The 22,547-nt window shown below is 43.2% G+C and overlaps 1 protein-coding gene across 3 annotated transcripts in view; it reads left to right on the forward strand.

The window, feature by feature from the left end:
• The first annotated feature begins 502 nt into the window (after positions 1-502).
• Positions 503-22,547, forward strand: part of LOC135226558 (tigger transposable element-derived protein 4-like) — a 102,466-nt gene continuing 80,421 nt past the window's right edge. For 2 of the 3 annotated variants that reach the window (XM_064266229.1, XM_064266231.1), the window contains exon 1: positions 503-950. The gene's annotated coding sequence lies outside the window, so the exon portion shown is untranslated. The remainder of the gene's footprint in view (positions 951-22,547) is intronic. The other variant, XM_064266230.1, reaches the window with a different exon arrangement.

Consider the following 22,547-nt stretch of genomic DNA (forward strand, 5'->3'; position numbering starts at 1 on the left):
TATATATATATATATATATATATATATATATATATATATATATATATATATATATATATATAAAGAATAGGTATGGGGTTATAATTATGTAGTTTGTGTGTGTGTGTGTGTTCGGTGAAATCTTAAATATCATGAGAAGAGAATAAATGTAGCTAGGTAACTCACTAGCCCGGTATCTTCTATTCGGCAGCAGTAAGGTTAAATCTACAAAATAATAGGATCGATAACCTGTGCCAATAGTTAGTTCTAGAGCAAAAAATGTTAAGAACGGGGTTTTCTTGTGACGAGTTTGTAGAAATGCAATATATACAGTGTAATCACTTGTATAATTAATAGAATAAGGTATGTGATCGACAATACGTTTGAATTAACATAAATATTTACAGAAGGGGTAGCTTTCAGGGTATAGTGCTAGTCTAAATGACACATACCATTGCTCTTGAGGCTGAAGGATGCACTGTTTACCGCAGCGAACGCTTCGGCCCAAACAACAACTACTTTTGGCGAAGGAGCCAAAATGTCAACAGAAATCCTTCTCTGGATATCTGTAATAACACTCATGGTCATGGACATGGATTACTGATAGAGTCTAGAAGTACCAAATATACTTGTTTAAGAATCTTGAAGATTATTTTCAAAACAGTACCTCAAGCATTAAAAGGCCGGGAGAACATTTCGAGGTATTCAGAAGAAAGGGGTATACTACCTACCACCAATTTAAAAAAATCAGCCAGAGTGTATCAGGAAGCCTGTCTTGTAAAAGATAATCACAAACTAGCTGATAAACATAAACGGTTTGCTTGATCAATCACTTCAGGATAATAAGGCTTCGTAAATTAACTTGAGTTTGACGATTTTTTTGTTTGTTTTGTAAACGTAAAGAACGACTCTATAATTCAGCATTTTCTCTGTGCAACACTGCTGTCACTGTAAAGTAACATAAACTGTACGTAAGTATCAAGGAACAATTAGATGCTTTTATACCACTCTGTTTTGTCTTCACTTACATATCTGAATGTATAACACGCAGAAACATGTATTATGATATTATTATATTTTATTTTAATGGACATGCTACTATCCGATATCAATAACAAACTCCATCTAGCTAGCCTACCGCTTCAGTTGAAATAACAAACATTGACTCCTCAGATGGTGTATGATAGCCCTTTTGTAGTTGTTTATTGCAGTGTGTAATATATAACGATATCCCATTCTCTTAGACGATTTACCTTGTGGTTTGTGTGTTTTTCTTCCCTGCTGGAAAATATCACTCGTTAAGGCCTTCTCGACAGGGCTTGGATGAAGTCCTCGACTCGACTCGACTCGACTCATGTGCACCACCTTTCATGGGAATTACAGTACCTAATCTTGGGCATTTGGCAAAATAAAAAAACGAGCGTTTGTCACCGAGCATTGGTGAAATGCATTCAAAGTGCAAGAGAAGCACTATTAAAAAGTGTCATGAATCGCTGGTAGACATGTTAGGTATACTAGGTAGCCTAGCTACTACCCTAGGTACCTAGCTAATTATGCTAGTACATAGGGTAAAAAACCCCCGCATGGTACAGGGGTGGACCATGTACGATCAGTGTGTACAACCCCAAGAAAAGTACATAACGCGTCCTGACACCAGAGTAGAGGTCTTTAGCTCCGTTTCTCACCAACAACAAGTCGCGTCTGATGCCCATCTCCGATGTCAGGACGTGTTATAATGTACTTTTTTTGGGGTTGTACACATTGATCGTACATGGTCCACCCCTGTACCATGCGGTTTTTTACCCTACCTACTACTAGGTACTTTACTAACTGATTACATTGACCTAACCCCCCCTGGTGCTACTAGCTATCCTAGCCATGTGATGGAAACTCATACCTTGACTGAAAAAAGTAGGCTACCTATGTCATGGGCACTTCAAATAATGAGTTGCATCTGAAACTTAAATTTATCAGGGGCTCGGTTTTACCTGATCATGATGCTCTTCTGTTTGCCTCCTCTCTTCCTTCATTAGCCTACTAATCTTTCTCAGAAGCATACCAATGATGCCACAAGTTACACATCATAAACTAACCTTACCCTGCCTCTACTCATTATACCCCCTTTTTGGGGAGGTGAGTAGTATTTCTATCAGTGCATCTCACATGGTGTAGGCAGGGTGACCAGATTTTGAAAATTGAAATAAGGGACACCTAAATTGGAGAGGTAGTTGAACAATATATATATATATATATATATATATATATATATATTATATATATATAGATATACATATATATTATTATATATGTATATATATATATATATATATATATATATATATATATATATATATATATATATATATATCATATATATATATATATGATATATATATATAATATATATATATATATATATATATATAAATTATATATATATATATATATATATATAAGATATATATATATATATATATAAGATATATATATATATATATATATAATATATAAAACCATACCTTGTTTATTTGATTTGTGCTGCTGTTGATCCATGCTGTCGCACATCCCTCAGTCCACCGTGCGTAATGCTAAAATTCTTTGAGCATATGTTGCAGTATGCTCCGCTTTTGTTGTTGTTTTGGGGGACGAGCCATTGCTTGAAATCACTGTAATTTTGCCACTGGTCTAAAAGTACAATTTCTCTTCACCTTTTTGTTACATTTTTTGTCGGACTGCTGCCTTGTATGAAAAATCAAATACCAAGGACACATTTGTTTGTTCTCGGCCCTCTGCACTGTTGCCAATTTTGGGCAGCCGCCTTTACCTTGTATTTTGCAAAATTTCACTAGTATATTGTAATTTTTTTTCCTCAAATATTGAAAATACGGGACAAAAGGCGTCCCGGGGAGGGTCTATACAGGACACAGGACAAATCTCATAAATAAGGGACAATCCCGTCAAATGTGGGACGTCTGGTCACCCTGGGTGTAGGCATGAGGGCTTATACTACCTATTACAAAGGGTGTTTGGAATGTCCTAACAGCACCTACTTTTGATCTTTTACTTCATCTCCAGTACTGCTTCCTGTCTTCAGTAGTAGTGCTGCCCAGAACCAATACTTCTTACTGTAATTGTGAGGTTTTCTCCCAATTCAACCATTAGATCCTTGTGTTTCATCTTCTTTATTTTCTGGATGTCTTCATCTTGCTGTCCAACCACTCTTAATGCCCTCTTTTTCACTGTCATAAGCTCTGGATGGTCAAAAAAGTGCCACAGTGCTTGGCTTAACAGCTCAAACTTCCAAAAATCAATCCCACCTACCAATACTCACAGGATTAGGCTACCATTAGTGTGAATTATCTCTACAGCTGGTAAAAGGATGGACAGCATCTTTGGAAGATTTATTTTGATGTCCTGTATGCATATGTTCGTTACACTGTAGGACAATTGCTGTTGTATCAAGTTTTTGGGTCAAATATTGCATGGAGAGTAGAGCTTGTCACTTTGGTTCCCTTTGTAGGGATTTACAAAATTTATAGACTGAGTCATTGTTGGGTAATCCTTCTTTGCACTAATTTCAAATACCCTTTCCTTTTGGTTCCTGGCTTGGTAAATTTCTTTATCAAGGGCACAAAGGTAGCAGCACCGTTGGATTTGTCAATTAAGGTCACCAAAAATAATTTGTTTTAGACTTCCAGTAGTCTATTCTATCAAAACTCACAAATTTCTACACTTGAACAACTTAAATGATAATTCTTGGTTCACCTAGTTAACTCTCAAAGTAGTTTACTGATATGTCAGTACTGTAAAACTCCCAATAAACCAAGGTTTTTAGTTCAACAAAGGTTATGGATTACATCAGCATGTGTAAAAGTCTTTGCAATAAAGTATACTAGTATATAACTACATACATACATACAAAGGATGTTCTAGACTTCTAAGTGAGCTTTGTTCCTACGTGATATACAAACCTCAGTCCTTTACAATAGGAATTACTTAGAGCGTAGCCTGGACACGGCCACTGAATTCTTTAACAAGGGGGTTAGGTAGTAAACTACCGGTCCGGTCGTTAGCAGTCCCTCCAACCGAACTTAGACATTCCAATTCACTTTCAGTCATCGTTGCGGTTAGACAAGTTCTCCACCGCTGTTTACTGCTGTTTTCTTTCAATCCCAGTGGGATTTTTCTTTGTTATTTCTTATTATAAGTTATGATTGTTGTTGTGATAATGTGTTTGTGATATACTGAATCATGCAAACCCATGAATTGCAACTTCTTTACGGTAATGATCATTGTTGTGATATTGTGTTTGTGATATACTGAATCATGCAAACCCATGAATCACAACAGTCTTGTACCCTGCCCCTGGGCACTGCCTCAGGATAGAGGGTAGGAGGTGCAGCAATCCGCGCCTCAATAGATCGATCTTCATGCCCTTTGCCCATCATGTGGGGTTGGGGAGTGCCATGAGTGTTTTTTATTTATATATTTTTATTTATTTATTTATTTTTTTTTTTTTTGTGCAGAGTGCTCTGTTTGGTCTTGACACAAGGGGTGGGGGGGTGGGGGAACTTTGCTGGGAGGAGGAATACATTAGAAGACCTGTGATGAGGGTAAGACACCAGTCCTGCTACCTCCCACCACATCAAGGTACTAACCTCCTCGTCCTTTATATTTACCACTCTCCTGGCAATCATCCCGTACTCGCTGTCGCCCCTCCAGGAGAAGCTTCATCTTCTTCCCCTTCTGACGAGTTGGAGAAGGAAGAAGAAGTGGGGACCTGTGGTCCCAGACCTGGGGATCGCTCCTGTAGGGTCCTCCCCTCGCTCCGAAGTATACCTTCGCACGAGGGGGAACCCCCTTTATTAATTTTTTAACTTTTTACTTTCGCAGGTGAGGTGTCAGAGTTAGAACTAGCATGAATTTTTATGGGATGGCTATCGATCCAGGCTTGATGTTACACCTCAATAGAGGTGCCTGCAGTGCACCTGGTCTGGTCTCGTCACCCGACGAATGTATTGCCTACGGTAGTAATGGGACCAGACCACTTCTATAGCTTATCACTTGAGTTCCTGTCCCTGCAGTGTCTGCCTCTGAAGAAGTCTTGTTTCGAGACTACTAAGGGTCTATGTACCTCCTCCCTTCAGGGCAGAAGCAGTTGGCTCTCTCGCTGGCTCTCCCGCTTCTTTGGGAGTGGGACCTTGAGAGGGTCTGGGGAGCCACTGGAGCCTGAACCATGGTTTGTTCTCCAGTCTCTCCTCCCAAGGGCGTTGCCCGAGGGACAGGGACCATGTCGGAACCTCATTCGCAAGAATCTCCACCTAAGGGAGGAGGTACATCCACAGTCAAGGAAGGGGAGTTCTCTCCTCACCATGGCAGTGCATGGGGCGAGAGTTGGTCCGAGCCATGGCTCTGTCCCACTTATGAAGACCAAGCTTGGTTCTTCCTGAGGAGCCATGATTGATATCGCAGTTCTTCGGAGCAAGGCATCTGGAGAAGCTGAGTGGAGGTACCTTACAGCCCTCTTCACACGAGGTTTTCGACCTCGAAGAGGACTGGGGTGCGTCGTGATAATGACGCATGACCTCGCAGCGCTGCTACGAGTCCTGCTACCACCGCTGCATTTTCTCAGGATTCAACCTCAGGGGCCTATGTTCCTGGAGGGGTTTTAGGACCCCACCGGTCATACACCCGCTTCATTGAGGAAGGATCTAAGGGATCTGGTGAGGTTCTCCCTCAGGAGAGTTGATCGTGAGGACCAGTCTCTCAAGGGACTCAAAGGTCCTCTACCCAGAGACTCGGACACCCCCGAGATTCAGAGGACTTTTTTCAGAGATTGTAATGGTGATACATCAGCATAACGCTCTCAGGGGAATGAACATGGCCTCCTCTACTGACTTGAAGCCTTGTGGGACCCAAGAGGGAACCCAAGGAATCGATGGGGCTACCCTAGTTGGCCCTGGTCAGCCCTAGCCGAAATTGTATTGGAACAGATGAATGGCCTCGACCCTGGACAAGAGAATTAATTTAAATCCAATTATTAGGCCAAGCAACTTTCCCCTCCTTTACCTGCCAGTGGCATAAAATCGGTGCACGATCTAGCCAGACAGGGAGCAGCGCTGCTGCTAGCGGGGGTAATGCTCCTACCAACACTGCTACCAGCAGAGGCACTGCTTCCATCAGCGCTGCTGCTAGCAAAGGCACTGCTACCATGCTACCAGTGCTGCTACTGGCAGAGGCTCTGCTACATCCAACGCCGCTACCAGTCCTGCTAACTCACACACTCAGAGAAGCCTCTATTGACAACCAGGTAACCTGGGTCCTGGTCTGTTGCTGCATCACTTGACGAGCGAGAGAATCTCTCTCTCTTGACAAGAAGCAGTGACACTGGAGACTACTGTAATGGCAGCTCTTCAGGCAGTCTTCTGGCTAAACTTGTGATCCTTCACAGTGGCTAGAGTTGCTGCATCCTCTGGGACCATTGTACCGGAGGAAGACTCAGCGTTCAGGAGACTGTACGTCTGGAGGTAGGGCTTTCTTACCTGGCACCAGCCAGCTACCTGCGAACAATTTGGCCCGGAGTTGGTTGTACAGGCTTTTACGAACGGACCCCTATTGGATTCCACCTTCCTCTTGCTGGCTCTCCCACTTCTTCGGAAGTGGGAACCAATACGCTGTCCCCAGGGACCACAGTCCCGGGGGCCTCTGGAGATCGAAACAAGGTTCGTTCTCCACCCTCTGTTCCCAAGGGAGCTGCTCAAAGGATAGGGACTGTGTCGGAATCTTGTTTGTGTGAATCTTCGAAGGTACGACCACCTAAGGGAGGGCGTACATCCACAGCCAAGGAAGGAAGTCTCTCCTTGCCATGGCAGTGACACAGGGCAGGAGCAGGGGATGAGCTGTGGCTCGGATCCACCTGTAACAGGTCACCTGTCAGGCCCTCTTTACTCAAGGTTTCGGCCTCAAAGAGGGCTGGGATGCGTCGTGAAGGTGATACATGTCCTTGCCAAGCTACCAGCAGCGTCGCTGGTGGCCACAGTTCTGGTAGCCAAGTCGCTTCTAGTCACGTCGCTGCTACAGCAAGGAGAGAACCTTAACATGTACATTGGAAAAGAACCTCGCCAAGGCGATCTTGCTCTCCTAGACCCATGCCCATGCTGTCACTGCTGGTTGACACAGGGGCGAGGCTCATTCCTCCTGACAGCAGCACTGTTAGAGGGAATGAGAGCATCCGATACTCCTCTCATATTCCCTCTACTTCCTTGAGCTACAATGGAAGTAGTATAAGAAGACACTGAGCGTAGATGCTGTAGAAGTCATGTCAGACTGGACCCCAGGATTCTACAGCTGGGTGTCATTCTAGAAAAGACCTCGGGGGGATAGAGACCAGTCATAGACTTTTCTCCCCTGAACAGTTTCTTAGCCAGATGTGGTTCAAGATAGAGACAACACAAATAATGTTCGCCTCTTAACTGGGAGAACGACTTCATGCTGACGGTGAACTTAAAGGATGCGTATTTCCAGGTACCCATCCACAAATCCTACCGCAAGTGCATCCCCCTTCGTCCTCGCAGAGATGGTCTACCAATTCAGAACACACTGTTTTAGACTCGACTGCTCCCCAGGTATTCACAACAGTGTTCAACCTGGTCTCAGCTTGGGGGCATTCACACGGGATATGTCTTTTGAGGTATCTTGATGATTGGTTAGTCCTAGTGAACTCCCATTCACGGTTTTTACAGGACAGGAATCAATCTTGAGTTTTACAGGGATCTGAAGACCTGGATAAATCACAAGAAGTCCGATTTCAAGCCCAAGCAGAGGACGTGGTACCTGCGCATGCTGATAGACAAGAGTTCCCCTCAAACTCGAGTACTAGCATGTTCAGGTAGGTAGTGAGGCGGTTCCTGTCTTGACAGGAACAGCCTGGTTGGTTGTGGCTCATTGTGATACATCGCCTGTTGTCCCTGAAGAGTCGGATGCGCCGACCGAGGATGAAACACGCACTGAGAGCAGTTGCAGACTGCAGAGGTGCGAGAACTTCATGACAAACACCTTCACATCAACGTCCTGAAAGTCGACACAGCCTTCCTGGTTCTCCAAGAGTTTTGGGAATGTGTGATAGGACACACTGTGGCATTGAGGATCTACACTACAGTAGTTGCACATGTCAACAGAGAGACTTGCCTCTCTTGAGCTTCATCTTGACAGTGCAGGTGATCAAGTGGCCAACAACACACTCGATAGAGCGGTCAACCAGATGCATTCCGGACAAGAGGAATGTAATGGCAAGCTCAGCCATCAGCAACAGGTGGTTGGGACCGAACGGTCTTTTCACCAAGAAATGGCAGAAAGGTTGCTCAGCCTTTTGGGGTTGTCCAGTCATAGACTTGCTCACCACCCGGCTCAACAGGAAGCTAAAGACCTTCTCTGCCTTTGTTCTGGACCCATAGGCAGCTACAGAGGATGTTTCAACATCCGTGGGACATCCACAAAGCTTACGCCTTTCCCCCATTGTTTCCTGATTCAAGCAGGGATCGGCACGCTGATCACCCCAAATCTTTGGAGGACTGCGGTGGCACTGAGCCAGTTGATTCCCGACTTTCTGGCTCTTCTCTCTGAAACACCAAGAGAGATTCCCCCATGACAGAACTGCTGTGCCAGCCACAGGCCAAACAGTACTTTGTCTTCCCTGTGTCTTCACAACTGGGAGATATCCATCATTTCTTGCGAGCAAGACTATTTCTCGCTGAGCAAACAGAGATGGCAGGGTGCCTCAGGCAACCCTCTGCAGGATACCAGGAAAAGTGGGCCATATTCTGTGGATGGTGTTGTAGACAGGGTATCTCTCCGGTCAGAGCCACTCTTCAACAGGGCATGGATTTCATCCTCTCCCTTCCATAGAGAAGCTCTCTCCTGTCTCAGCTGTAAGACTACAGAGCCGCACTGGCCCTTGTCTTGAAGCTGAAGGGTATTGATATCTCGTCTTCTTTGAGATATTACTCATAGAACTTAGAGAGGTCTTGCCCACCCAGGGATCTCAGACCTCCTGAGTGGGATGTGAGTCTCGTGCTGCAGAGCCTGACTGTGCCCCATTTGACCCCCTTCGAGAGTACTCAGACAGGGATCTGATCCTCAAGACCATCTTTCTGCTTGCCCTGTGGCATCGACGAAGAGAGTTGGCAAACTACATGGTCTTTATTATGATGTAATAGTGGATGTGGACAGGTTACGCTTGACTTCGTCCCAAACTTGGACCGAAGAATCTGAATCCATCAGTTCCTGACACCAGATTCGAGTCCTTTACCACCCCCTCCCTGAGCGACTTCATTGAGGATGATGGCTTCGAGAGATGACCAGAAAGATATACTACGCTGCTACTGCCGATGACGGTACACATTGTCCTAAGAATTCATGAGGTCAGGGGCCATTGCCCCGTTCCCTCACATTCCGTAGAACATGTCGGCTCAGGATATTACCCACAGGTCCTTTGACACTTTCCCTCGGTATCAGTGATGGCTGCTCAACAAGTTGTGTAACTTACCCAGCTCCTTAACTGGACAGTATTACATCTCGCCTCGTTTTACGATATGATTGAGCATGACTGTGGAGTGACTGACTCCCCTTTCATTTCTTTCATCCTACTCTTTCCCTTCGGGTAGAGTAATGCAGACCGTTACATGCTGAACCGAGCGATCGATGCAGGTAAGACACTCCTTGGAGTAATCTCTTTCCTTTGAATAGTTAATAGAAGTAATATCTGCCCCTTCCCTTCACAAGGCAGGGAAGAGGGACCTGGACATAAGACAAACTCATAACTTGTATTTGCCTTAATGTCTCCGACATAATAGTTCTTAGCTTTCTCTTAAGGGAGACACATATTCTCCCCCTTATGAGTAAACCCAGAAGACTGATTATGGTCTTGCAGTTCTTTAACTCCAATCAAAAGTCAGTGGCTGGATTCCCTTCCTTGCTCCTATGACGTGGAAGGAAATCTCAGGTAGGCTGAACCCCAGTCTGTTCACTGGAGATTACTCAGATTCCACCCACCAATCAATGAGTCTTCCTATAGTAAAGGAGCAAGGGTATGTATATCCTAGCTATACAAACCCAAGGTCTTTTACGCTAACTGCCCAACTCTTACCACCCCTCAATCTGCTACCTGGGCCAAAAGCAAATTGGAATGTTTATGTCTGGTCTGAGGGACTACCAACGACCGGACCGGTAGTTAACTACATAATCACCTTGTTAAAGAATTCAGAGGCTGTGTCCAGGCTACTACGCCTTAAGTAATTCCTATAGTAAAGGACCTCGGGGTTGTATAGCTAGGAAAAATACAATTTACTTTCAAAAATTTTGATTTTTCTACAGAAGTTCCCATACATGTGTTTAAGTAAAAAGTTATATAGTAAACACAAAATGCATCTTATAATTTGAATGATTAAAACACCACTGGTTAACTAGAAATCTGTAGACAAAAGGCTGGCAGGAAGGCAGACATGAAATTACTGAAGGTATATCCCTATACTGTATCTAACAAAATGCCTATAAAAGGGATTTTGACAAAGGAAAAATCTATTTCTGGGCAGTGACCTGTGTCACCCAGTGAAATGATTCCTATAGCACTCATTTCTAAGGTATAAATATTGCTAAATATACTAGAGAAAAAAGCTATATGGTTATGCCAGAGTTTCCTGGCTCACTCACCCTTATTTAGGGTGTCGGTATGGAAACTGGGGCGTGTGTAACCAGTATCAGAGGTCCCCTGCCACTTAGTCTCTTCCTTTCTCAATATCCCTCGTCTACAGAGGAGCTGTTCTAGGCCATCTACTGCCCGCCACTGCTACAATTAGCGTCTTGTTTACCATTCCTGTAGATAGCACCTAAGCTTGGGCCAGTTAGGGTGTGGAAAGTAAAGGATGGGTTTCACTGGGTGACACAGGTTACTGCCCAGAAATAGATTTTTCCTTTGTCAAAATCCCTTTTCTGGGCCTAACCTGTGTCGCTCCGTGAAATAGTAAGAGAGTTGGCCCCACCAGCTTGGAAAATTAGTGCAGATAAGTTACTGTAAGGAAAAATAAAACTTGTATAAATAATTCTAATTACTATTTAATAAGAATTCCTTAATTCTACAAGTTCTTAATAAAATTCCTTAATTCTACTAGGATTTTAACAATATCCTTGAACTACAGTCCTTATCTACTAACTAGGGTTGTATAACCCAAATCTGATAAGATTAGATGAATCCTACACCGCAATACAGGGAATTACATACACTATATACAAATAGACATTCATATGTACAATCAAGATTGATCATAAGTGCAGTCCAGGTGAGAATAAGGTCAATGTGTGCAGCCCAGTAACAACCGAGCAAAGATCAAGAATGCTAGTGAGGCAGGTAGGAGAGAAAGACGTAAAGAGAGATATAGGCTATTAAAACTAGTTATTACTATGCTATGCAGTGTCAGGGGAAACTGTGTTCCCTGCTGCCACTGCTGGGAATTTAAGGGCCTCTAAGGATTTTAGGTACTGGCGTTTAAATACTGTCGGCGACTTCCAGCCTGTATACTTTTTGAGATCGTCAAAGTTCATACGCTGAAAATAATTAACTGAGGTAACTACCGCTCTGATATCATGTACATGTGGAATTGATTCCGGATTGGCTTGTTTAATAAAATAGAGGATTTGTTGTCTAATTCCTTTTAGGGAGATGGTCCCACCATTCTCCCTAATAAACAAGGGGCCTGAAGATTTCATGGTGGTCCTGTTTAGATGAGCTCTTAACCCTTAAACACCGAAGCGGTAAATAAAAAAATGACTCCCGTGTGCCGGAGGGGTTTGAGAGTGAGCGCGTAAGCGGAAAAAATATTTTTTTCAAAAAATCACAGCACGCTTAGTTTTCAAGATTAAGAGTTCATTTTTGGCTCCTTTTTTTGTCATTGCTTGAAGTTATGCAACCATCAGAAATGAAAAAAATTATCATTATCATATATAAATAATGCGATATATGATAGCGCAAAAACGAAATTTCATATATAATTGTATTCAAATTGCGCTGTGCGCCAAACGGTTAGAGGTAATAAGTTACTTTTTTTCGTTGTAATGTGCACTAAATTGCGATCATTTTGATATATAACACATTGTAAAACGATAAAAGCAACACAGAGAAAATATTATCACAAAATGATGCATGAATTCGTAGCGCGCGGATGTAAAAAATAATTTTTTAAAAAATTCACCATAAATCGAAATATTGTTATAGAGACTTGCAACTTGTTTCAAAATGAATGAAAATGATTGAATAATACGATACTGTAAGAGTTTTAGCTTACAAATGCAGTTTTCGACCATTTCGAACGAGTTAAAATTGACCGAATGTCGAATTTTTGTTTAAAATTTTTTTTATATGCAAATATAAAAAAAATGAGAAATGCTACAACCTTCCAATAATTTTTGTTATATTGTGCATGTTTTTGCGCACATTTTCATATATAAAACTCTAAAAAAAGCGTAATATGAAAAGGCTCAAATATTAGGAGAATGTGACCTACGCGTTTCCGAGATTTTCGGCCGAGAATCGGCGCGCGGACGGAATAAAAATATTTTTTTCAAATATTCGCCATAAATCGAGATATTGTTCTAGAGACTTGCAATATGTTTTAAAGTGAAGATAAATGATTGAATATTACTAGACTGTAATATTTTTATGTTACAAATGCGTTTTTTTACCATTTCGGTTGAGTCAAAGTTGACCGATCGTAGTTTTTTTCGTACTTATCGTACTTTATATGCAAATATTTCAAAAATGATAAATGCTACAACCTTCCAATATTTTTTGTTATATTGTGCACGTTTTTGCGCACATTTCCATATATAAACCTCTAAAAAAAGCGTAATATGAAAAGGCACAAATATTAGGAGAATGTGACCCCTACGCGTTTTCGGAGATTTTCGGCCGAGAATCGGCGCGCGGACGGAATAAAAATATTTTTTTCAAATATTCACCATAAATCGAGATATTGTTCTAGAGACTTGCAATATGTTTTAAATTTAAGATAAATGATTGAATATTACTAGACTGTAAGATTTTTATGTTATAAATGCGTTTTTTTACCTTTTCGGTTGAGTCAAAGTTGACCGATCGTAGTTTTTTCGTACTTATCGTACTTTATATGCACATATTTCAAAAATGAGAAATGCTACAACCTTCCAATATTTTTTGTTATATTGTGCATGTTTTTGCGCACATTTCCATATATAAACCTTTAATCGTAATATGAAAAGGCTCAAATATTAGGAGAATGTGACCTACGCGTTTCGGAGATTTTCGGCCGAGAATCTGCGCGCGGAGGGGAAAAAAATATTTTTTTCAAAAATTCACCATAAATCGAGATATTGTTCTAGAGACTTGCAATTTCTTTTAAAATTAAGATAAATGATTGAATATTACTAGACTGTAAGATTTTTATGTTATAAATGCGTTTTTTGACCTTTTCGGTTGAGTCAAAGTTGACCGATCGTAGTTTTTTTCGTACTTATCGTTCTTTATATGCAAATATTTCCTTCCAATATTTTTTGTTATATTGTGCATGTTTTTGCGCACATTTCCATATATAAACCTTTAAAAAAAGCGTAATATGAAAAGGCTCAAATATTAGGAGAATGTGACCTACGCGTTTCGGAGATTTTCGGCCGAGAATCGTCGCGCGGAGGGGAAAAAATATTTTTTTCAAAAATTCACCATAAATCGAGATATTGTTCTAGAGACTTGCAATATGTTTTAAAATGAAGATAAATGATTGAATATTACTAGACTGTAAGATTTTTATGTTATAAATGCGTTTTTCGACCTTTTCGGTTGAGTCAAAGTTGACCGATCGTAGTTTTTTTCGTACTTATCGTACTTTATATGCAAATATTTCAAAAATGAGAAATGCTACAACCTTCCAATATTTTTTGTTATATTGTGCATGTTTTTGCGCACATTTCCATATATAAACCTTTAAAAAAAGCGTAATATGAAAAGGCTCAAATATTAGGAGAATGTGACCTACGCGTTTCGGAGATTTTCGGCCGAGAATCGGCGCGCGGAGGGGAAAAAAATATTTTTTTCAAAAATTCACCATAAATCGAGATATTGTTCTAGAGACTTGCAATTTGTTTTAAAATGAAGATAAATGATTTAATATTACTAGACTGTAAGATTTTTATGTTATAAATGCGTTTTTTGACCTTTTCGGTTGAGTCAAAGTTGACCGATCGTAGTTTTTTTCGTACTTATTGTACTTTATATGCAAATATTTCAAAAATGAGAAATGCTACAACCTTCCAATATTTTTTGTTATATTGTGCATGTTTTTGCGCACATTTCCATATATAAAACTATAAAATAAGCGTAATATGAAAAGGCACAAATATTAGGAGAATGTGACCTACGCGTTTCGGAGATTTTCGGCCGAGAATCAGCGCGCGGAGGGAATAAAAATATTTTTTTCAAATATTCACCATAAATCGAGATATTGTTCTAGAGACTTGCAATTTGTTTTAAAGTGAAGGTAAATGATTGAATATTACTAGACTGTAAGTAATTTGCTTACCAAAAAAAAATATATAATATATATATATATATATATATATATATATTATATATATATATATATATATATATATATATATATATTATATATATATATATATATATATATATATATAATATATATATAATATATATATATATATAGTATATATTATATATATACTATATATAATATATATATATATATATATATATATATATATATATATATATATATATTATATATATATATATATATATATATATATATATATATATATATATATATATATATATATATATATATTATATATACATATATCTGGTTCTATATATCTATTGTATATATAATATATTTATATATATAATATATATATATAGATATATATATATATATAATATATATTGTATATCTATATAATATATATTATATATATATATAATATATATAATTATATTAATATATATAATATATAATTTTTTTTTATAATGTAAAATATATATATATATATAATTTTTTTTTTTATACGTAAAAATTATATATTACATTCTTCGATTCTGGTACCAATACATAAATAAAAGGAATGCAGGTGACACTTCTCTTTTCGCATACAATGAAATGTCTTATTATTATTTTATCATGCGCACATTCAGATATATAAAAAATTGAATAAATATATAAAACAAATATAAAATAAATGCAGAATACTCACTCGTAATCCTGACTCTTCGTTCTATTCTTGTTTTCTCCCTCCTCCATTGAAGAGTCTTACATTTTTTTCCACTTGACATGACGAGGTACAGGTGGAGGAGGGAGACGCGCGCCCTTACTGCTGATGGACCCGGCGGCCCCGTGCGCCCTCCGCTGTCGGTTTAGGGGGCGCGCTCCAATACATGCCCTTAGTGTGGTACTTTCGGTCACACTCCCCTATCCTGCAAAGAGCAACTTTGCAGAGACGACAGAAGAACCGGGTGGTCTCTCCTTCCTGCCATTCATATGGCACACCCGGCACCATTTCTCCTTGCCTTCGCCCTTCTAAGGCCTCCAGTATGTGTCCCCTGGCTGCAGCCGACACGCCAGGGTCCACTACCCGACGAAAGAAGGCGGTGATGGCGGGGCCGGCAGCAAGAGGGGGGCGTCGTCAGCAGGGGCGGCCGGCAGCAGGCAGGGGGCGGCGGCAGCAGGGGACCGGCTGGGCAGCAGGTGGCGGCGGCAGCAGGGCGGGCAGCAGGGGCGTTCCGTCAGCAGGGCGGCGGCAGGAGTTCGAGCGAAGTTTGGTCCCTCCTATCTGCCCTTTCCTCTAGGGGCAGATCTGCAGCTCGGGGCAGGGGGTCAGTTATGGAAGGCCACTCATCGGGATCGAAGTTGATGAGGGCATTCCCGGCTACCTCTAGGAACTGTATGTGGGTCAACCTCGGAAGATTGTCACCGCGGTACCCACAGTACAGTATGTAGGCATTTTGGAGGGCCAACTGAAGGATGTATTTGAGGAGCTTCTGTGTCCACCTTCTGGTTCTCCTGGCGAAGGGATAGTACTGGATGAGCTGATCAAAGAGATCAACTCCTCCCATGTGCCTGTTGTAGTGCCCAATGACAGTAGGCCGCTCGGTACGAAACTCCTCAAACACAACTCGGCCCTGTCGACGTGTCTTCTTCCGCTGTACGATCTCTTCTTGGACGGGTTCATGACTCGTCGTAATCATGGGGACGAGTCGGACACCCTTCCAACAGATGACGAAGACAGCGCCCTTCCGCCGCCACTCTGTCTCTCCTCTTGCCAGGTGTTGCGGATGACTAGCGAACCTCTTGAGGACATTCGGGGCCCCACGCACCAACCGAAGGGTACCACTGACGTGAACACCTGCTTCATACAGTTCCTGGGCCAGGGATACCGAGTTATAATAATTATCCATAAACAGGTGATATCCCTGGTTACGGAAACGTCCCACAAGGTTGAATACAGTGTCACGCAGCGTGGAGAAGACCCCGGAATACACTGAAAAGTCCACAACGTATCCAGTGTTGGCCTCGGTAATGAGAAAGAATTTCACACCATATTTCTTTGGCTTCTTGGGGTTATACACTTTTATACTAAGACGTCCTTTGTAAGGCATCATCCCCTCATCCAAAGACAGGTTCTTTCCAGGAATCACGAGATTACTACACCGCTCACGGATATAATCCAACACTGTACGCACTAAAATGAGGCGATCACTGTTATTCCGGGGTATGGCCCTTCGGTTGAAGGCGTTGAAGTACCTGTCCAACGCCAGGAAATTATCACGGGACATAACGCCAGGCACATTCGGCATACATAAAAAATAATTTCTCCTCCAATATTGCCTGACGTCGACAGCAGGTGTCATACCAAAATAAATGTGCAGCCCCAAAAAATGCGCCATGTCAATGAGGTTGCAACCCCGCCAGTAATACGACAAGGTCGTCCTCAGCTCATACCGGCAGTACCGAGCATAGTCCACCGTCTCGTGTACCAGGTATTCCAGCAATTCCCGCGTCAGGAAAAGCTGGATGAACCCCAAAACAGTCAGGGGTACTGGTACGGTGATCCCAGGGGTTGCCGTGAAGGGGTGCATGTTAGGAGGGGTGGGGTCCTCCGTCCACCCCTCGTCACTCTCCGACGACCGACCTTCACTTTGGCTGGCGCAACGAGCCGACCTTCTACGTGCCCGTGCGCGCGCACGATGCACACTACCCCCCTTCATAAGCACTGAACCCACTGAATTCGAGCTCACTTTCGGGATGTGAGCCTCGAACGGACATTGGGGGCAAATATTCATCCTCACTTTCATCGGGACTGATGTCCTCATCACTCGATGACCATCCGCCATCAAAATGAGGACTTGCGACATGTTCCCGATCAAGCTCCGAAAGATATTCGTCTATGTCCCTTGGTTGGAGGCCTCCCAAATGCCTACGAATGCCCCTAAGGACGCCCACATGCTTCCTAGGGGTAACCAAAGGCATACGATGTGTTCCCGAAACACTTTCAGCCACACGTGGCCGCACAGAACGGCCTTGAGGCGCGGGGTCATGCTGGGTGCTTGGCCCCTCGCCAGCATCCAGGTCCAAAACTCGCCTTACACGATCCCTTCCAACGGGTAAAACGGTTCACACGTCGTTGAGACATATCTACGAATGTCCTGTAGCAATACAAATGCTCGAAGTCTCGCACAAGTCCAGAAAAACACGCTTTTCACGAAAGATCGCTCTCGGATGGTGCGCTACTGATGCTGGCTGGAGCGAGAAGAAGGGATATCGCGCATGCGCACCTGGGTCACGCTTCAAAACAAAACAAGGCCTTGATCCGTGAACTCCCAGCATCCCCCAAGGCGCGTGATTCAAAAGTTTTAGGCTGGCAGGCCTATAAGTATTTTTCCGCGAATTTTAAAAAAAACTTTCGTATGTCGACGTAAAATACGTCCAGTCGGCACCCGACAGACAATTTATCTCGACGTAAAATACGTCCAGTCGGCGTTTAAGGGTTAGTGTGTTTACTGGACATAGGGATAGGTCCTGCGGAAGAGGAACAATTTTCCATGGGGCCCACCTATTTTGTGGGTCCTCGTTTTTAGCCAAGAATTGACGATCCGGCAGAAGCAGTAATTCTCCAGATGGGAGGAATTGAATATGATTTGGTTCTCTGGAAAGGCTCCTGAGGCCAGGCTTAATAAGAATAAGAATAATGTTTTCCTGAGCAGGGTTATATAAGAACATGACTCATTAACCGTGTCTGAAGCTAGCTTAAGGACATCGTTTAAAAACCAGGAGACCGTCCAAGGCCTATTTACTGGTCTTAGTCTAGCACAAGCCCTGGGGATAGAAGAAAAATACGAATCTGTGAGATCAATATTAAATCCAAATTGGAATATTTTCTTTAATGCCGATTTGGTTGTAGTAATAGTACTAGCTGCTAAACCTTTTTCGAACAAGGTTCTGAAAAAGGTAATTGCCAGATTCGTAGTCATGGTTTGTACCTTTGTGTCTCTCATGAAGGTGGCTAGCTTCTTCACTGCTGAATCGTATTGACGCAGTGTTGATTCTCATTTGTCTGATTCCAGGAACTGGGTGTTTTGAGGATCAATGTTGGCATCTTTTTGTGCTGCAAACTTCATGAAGTCCATAAAGTTAGGGCTTTCTGAATCCCTGAGGAAGCGGACACAGTCCGCGTTTGTACCAACTGCGTCAGTCTGGGATTGGGAATCCGCCGGGGCTGGAGTCCCAATTCCACTAGTAGTGGGAACCAATTGCTCTTGGGCCAGTTGGGAGCTACTAGTGCGATCTGACCTTTGAAAGATCTGAGTTTGTTCAGAACTTTCAGTAGTAGGTTTATTGGTAGTAGGTTTATTAGAGGAAAGATAAATTCTCTTCCAAGTACGTATTCCAGTCTATTGCCATGGCGTCCATGGCATATGCCAGAGGGTCCAGGTTGGGGGCCACATAACATGACAGTTTGTGGTTTGATTCTGTGGCAAAAAGGTCTACTTGAAGCCCTGGCACCTGTTGGCAGATCCATTTGAATGAATTTCTGTCTAGTGACCATTCTGATTCCAGCAGAGTGGTCCTTGACAATGCGTCTGCCACTACATTCCTTACTCCTGCTAGGTGAGTGGCTGATAGGTGCCATTGGTTCCTTTCGGCTAGGGCAAATATTGCTATCATTACATGATTTACATGGCTCGATTTGAAGCCGCCTCTGTTTATGCAGTGGACTACCACCACACTGTCTAATACCAATTTGATGTGGATTTTCTTTGCTGGCAAGAGTTTCTTTAGGGTTAGAAACACTGCCATGGCCTCCAGTACATTGATATGTAGCTGGCGGAATGTCACTGACCAAGTCCCCTGTACTTTTTTGTACTGTGAGTATCCTCCCCAGCCGCTCAGAGAGGCGTCCGTGTGGACAATCAGGGCTGGCGGAGGAAACTGTAAAGGTATTGATTTTGACAGATTCTTGACTTCTGCCCAGGGGCGGAGTCTCTATCGTAAGATTGCTGGGATCTGGGACACTTTGTCCCGGGATCTCTTGTTTGCTCTGGATCGCCAGACCTGGTTTATCTCTTATAGTTTGGCTTTCAACAGCACGTCCGTAACTGATGCAAATTGGAGTGAACCTAGAATTCATTCTTGGTTCTGCCGGGATGTCTGTTTGCCCTTGAGGAATTGCCTTGTAGCCTTTGCTATTTCCCTGCGTTTTGCTGGCGGAATTGATAGATTGTAAGCATTTAGGTCCAATTGTATTCCCAACCACTGAAAACGTGGTGCCGGAGTCAGCCGGGACTTGTTCTTGTTTATCTGGAATCCTAGGTATTCTAGAAAACTTATCACTTTGACCGTTGCCTTGCGGCACTCTTTGGCGTCTGTGGCCCATATGAGCCAATTATCTTGATAGGCTACTAGCATTATCCCTTGAGTCCTTAATTCCTGGACTACTGTTTCCGCTATCTTCGTAAATATTCTGTGCGCTATGTTGAGCCCGAATGGCATTACTTTGAAGGAATAGGCCTTCTTCCCTATCCTGAAGCCTAGGAAGGGACGGAAGTGTCTTGCTATTGGGACATGATAGTAGGCATCTGTAAGATCTATAGAGGTGGTGACAGCCCCATGGGGAAGTAAGGTCCACACCTGCGAAATGGTCAGCATACGGAACTAGTCGCACTAAATAAATGAGTTTAGATGGGACAAGTGTAGGATTATTCTTGGCTTGTGTGAGTCTTTCTTTGGAACGCTGAACAAGTGCCCTTGAAATTTTAAGTGTCTGACTTCTGACACTGCCCTCTTTTGAAGCAATTCTTGGGTATATTCTATCAGATCCGCCGTTGGTTTCTGGTAAAATCTGGTTGATGGAGGAGGCCCTTGTTTCCAACTCCATCCCAGACCTTTTGTCACAATACTGTGTGCCCAAGTGCTGAACCTCCGACGGTTTTGGAAGAGGTACAGCCTCCCTCCTACCTGGGGAGTCTCACTGGTTGGCAGATGGACGGCCACCCCGGGCTCCCCAGAAGCCTTTGCCTTGGGCCGAAGCTCTTCCGCCACCTCTGTGTCGGAAAGCACCCCTAGCTTGGCTGCCTCTGGCAAATCTGTTGTACCCGTGAAACCCCTGGGATTCGAAGGTAGCATTGAAAGCCGGGGAGGTGGCGAAGGAAGTCGAGCTCTGGGGTTGCTGGGCAGGCTGGCTCAAAAGCACAAACTGCTGCTGCGGCTGTGCTTTTGAGGTGGAGGGCTGATTCATTTGGGCCACTGGGACCGCTTGGACCACTGTTTGTGGCTGAGATGACTGGAAGGGTTGGTACTTCCTCAACTTCTTCCTGCCCCTAGGGTGTGATCCGGCAGACTCAGGTTTCCTTTTTGAAATGAGTCCCCAGCGAATCCTCAGACTCTAGTTCACCCTAGCTGCTTCCCCGAGTACTTCGTTGACGATAGAGTCGGGGAAGAGATTTGCTCCCCAGATTGATGACCTAATGTGCTTGTTGGGCTCGTGGCGGATGGAAGCGTCCGCCAGGACGTGCTTCCTGCAGTTCCGCCTAGCCACTGCGAAGTCATAAAGATCACATTGTACTGTATGAAGGAATGACTTCGTTAGGACTTTAAACAGTGGCTCGTCGGCATATATCAGCGATGTCATCTCTATCATGGTGGCAGAGTTGAGAGACCTACTCAGTCTACACCTCGCGTCATACTCGGCTTTGACTAGAGAGTCCGGAAGCCTGGGAAGCCGCTCGCTGAACAACGTAGTTCCGCAGTCCGAGGCGAGCTTACCCACCATAAAGGTGGCCGGAGCGTCTACCCAACACTCTGTGCCTCTGGGGAGCAGAAGGGAAGGCAAATCTGTCTCCCAGAGTTGTGGCATGGGTTTATCCTCCGTGGCTGCCTGTAGTGTTAGCTCAGCCACTTTGGAGAGGCATGGAGTAGGGGTGTTGTCACCCACTACAAAGATGGTAAACGGGCTCTTGTGGGCTGTCAACTTAGTGTTGACGCATTGCCACTCCGTCAAGCTCCGGACCCATGCTTGTTGGGCTTGGTCCCTGGGAAAAATAACGGTCTCCTTCGGGACCTTATCTTCTCTTACCATTGCCTTATCCGTCAGACGGGCATACACTCAAAGTCATCCAGTCTTCGAGTCCCACATCCCTCAATGGTAAGCATACCGTTATGGAGGAGTAATTTTAGTTTATATTTGACAACATCTCCAAAGGTTGTGTGAGAGAGAGAGAGATTGGTGGAAGAATGAATGGGAGTGGTTAGATGGCGGTCGGAAGCATGTCTGTTGTGGCACTCTGTAGGTAGTCAATGGAAGTCTGTTACGAGAGTTGTAAACAGTGAGGCGTCTGGTCAAGTCAGTGTTGGTTTTGGCAGCAGTTTTCCTTTGGTGTTTCGTTGTTTGGGTGTTATTTGATAGATTTTGGGGTTGTGAAGTTGTTGTGCGTGTGTCTGTCTGGTTGTGGTGAGGTTAAGAAGGTTGGTGGTGCATTTTCGGTGTCTGTTAGTGGTGGTTGGGGCAGGGTTGGTTTTGGCGGGTTGTTGTACTGCTGTAAGTCGTGTGGTTGTCGTATTTTTTCAGGCGGTTGGTGTTCATCTGCATTTAGTTGTTGGGTTATTGAGTTTTTGTGGGGTTGTGGGTCCCGGGTGGTTGATTTGTGTTTGGTTGTCGGCGGTGGTTGTGTGTTGGCTAGCCTATAGCCTATATCCAGTGGACGACAGCACAGCCTAGTCCTAGGTATCAGAAGCCAGCGGTGAGTACCTGTTTGTGTTTTTTGTTCTGTATGTAGGTATTGGGGCAATTGTCCTGCTATGTTTTTTAGTGTTAAGTGGAAAGTGTGATTGAGGGTGGGTTTGATAGCCAGACAGGTTAAGTTTATGTGGGGAGGTTACTTGTTTTTGTGATCCCGCCACATTATTTTTTGGCGCCCGAACAGGGACTGTTGGTGTGGCAGCTGCAGGACAATTGGTCTAGGCTAGTGTGTATGAGTG

This window comes from Macrobrachium nipponense, chromosome 14, assembly GCF_015104395.2.
Source record: "Macrobrachium nipponense isolate FS-2020 chromosome 14, ASM1510439v2, whole genome shotgun sequence".
Taxonomy (NCBI): domain Eukaryota; kingdom Metazoa; phylum Arthropoda; class Malacostraca; order Decapoda; family Palaemonidae; genus Macrobrachium; species Macrobrachium nipponense.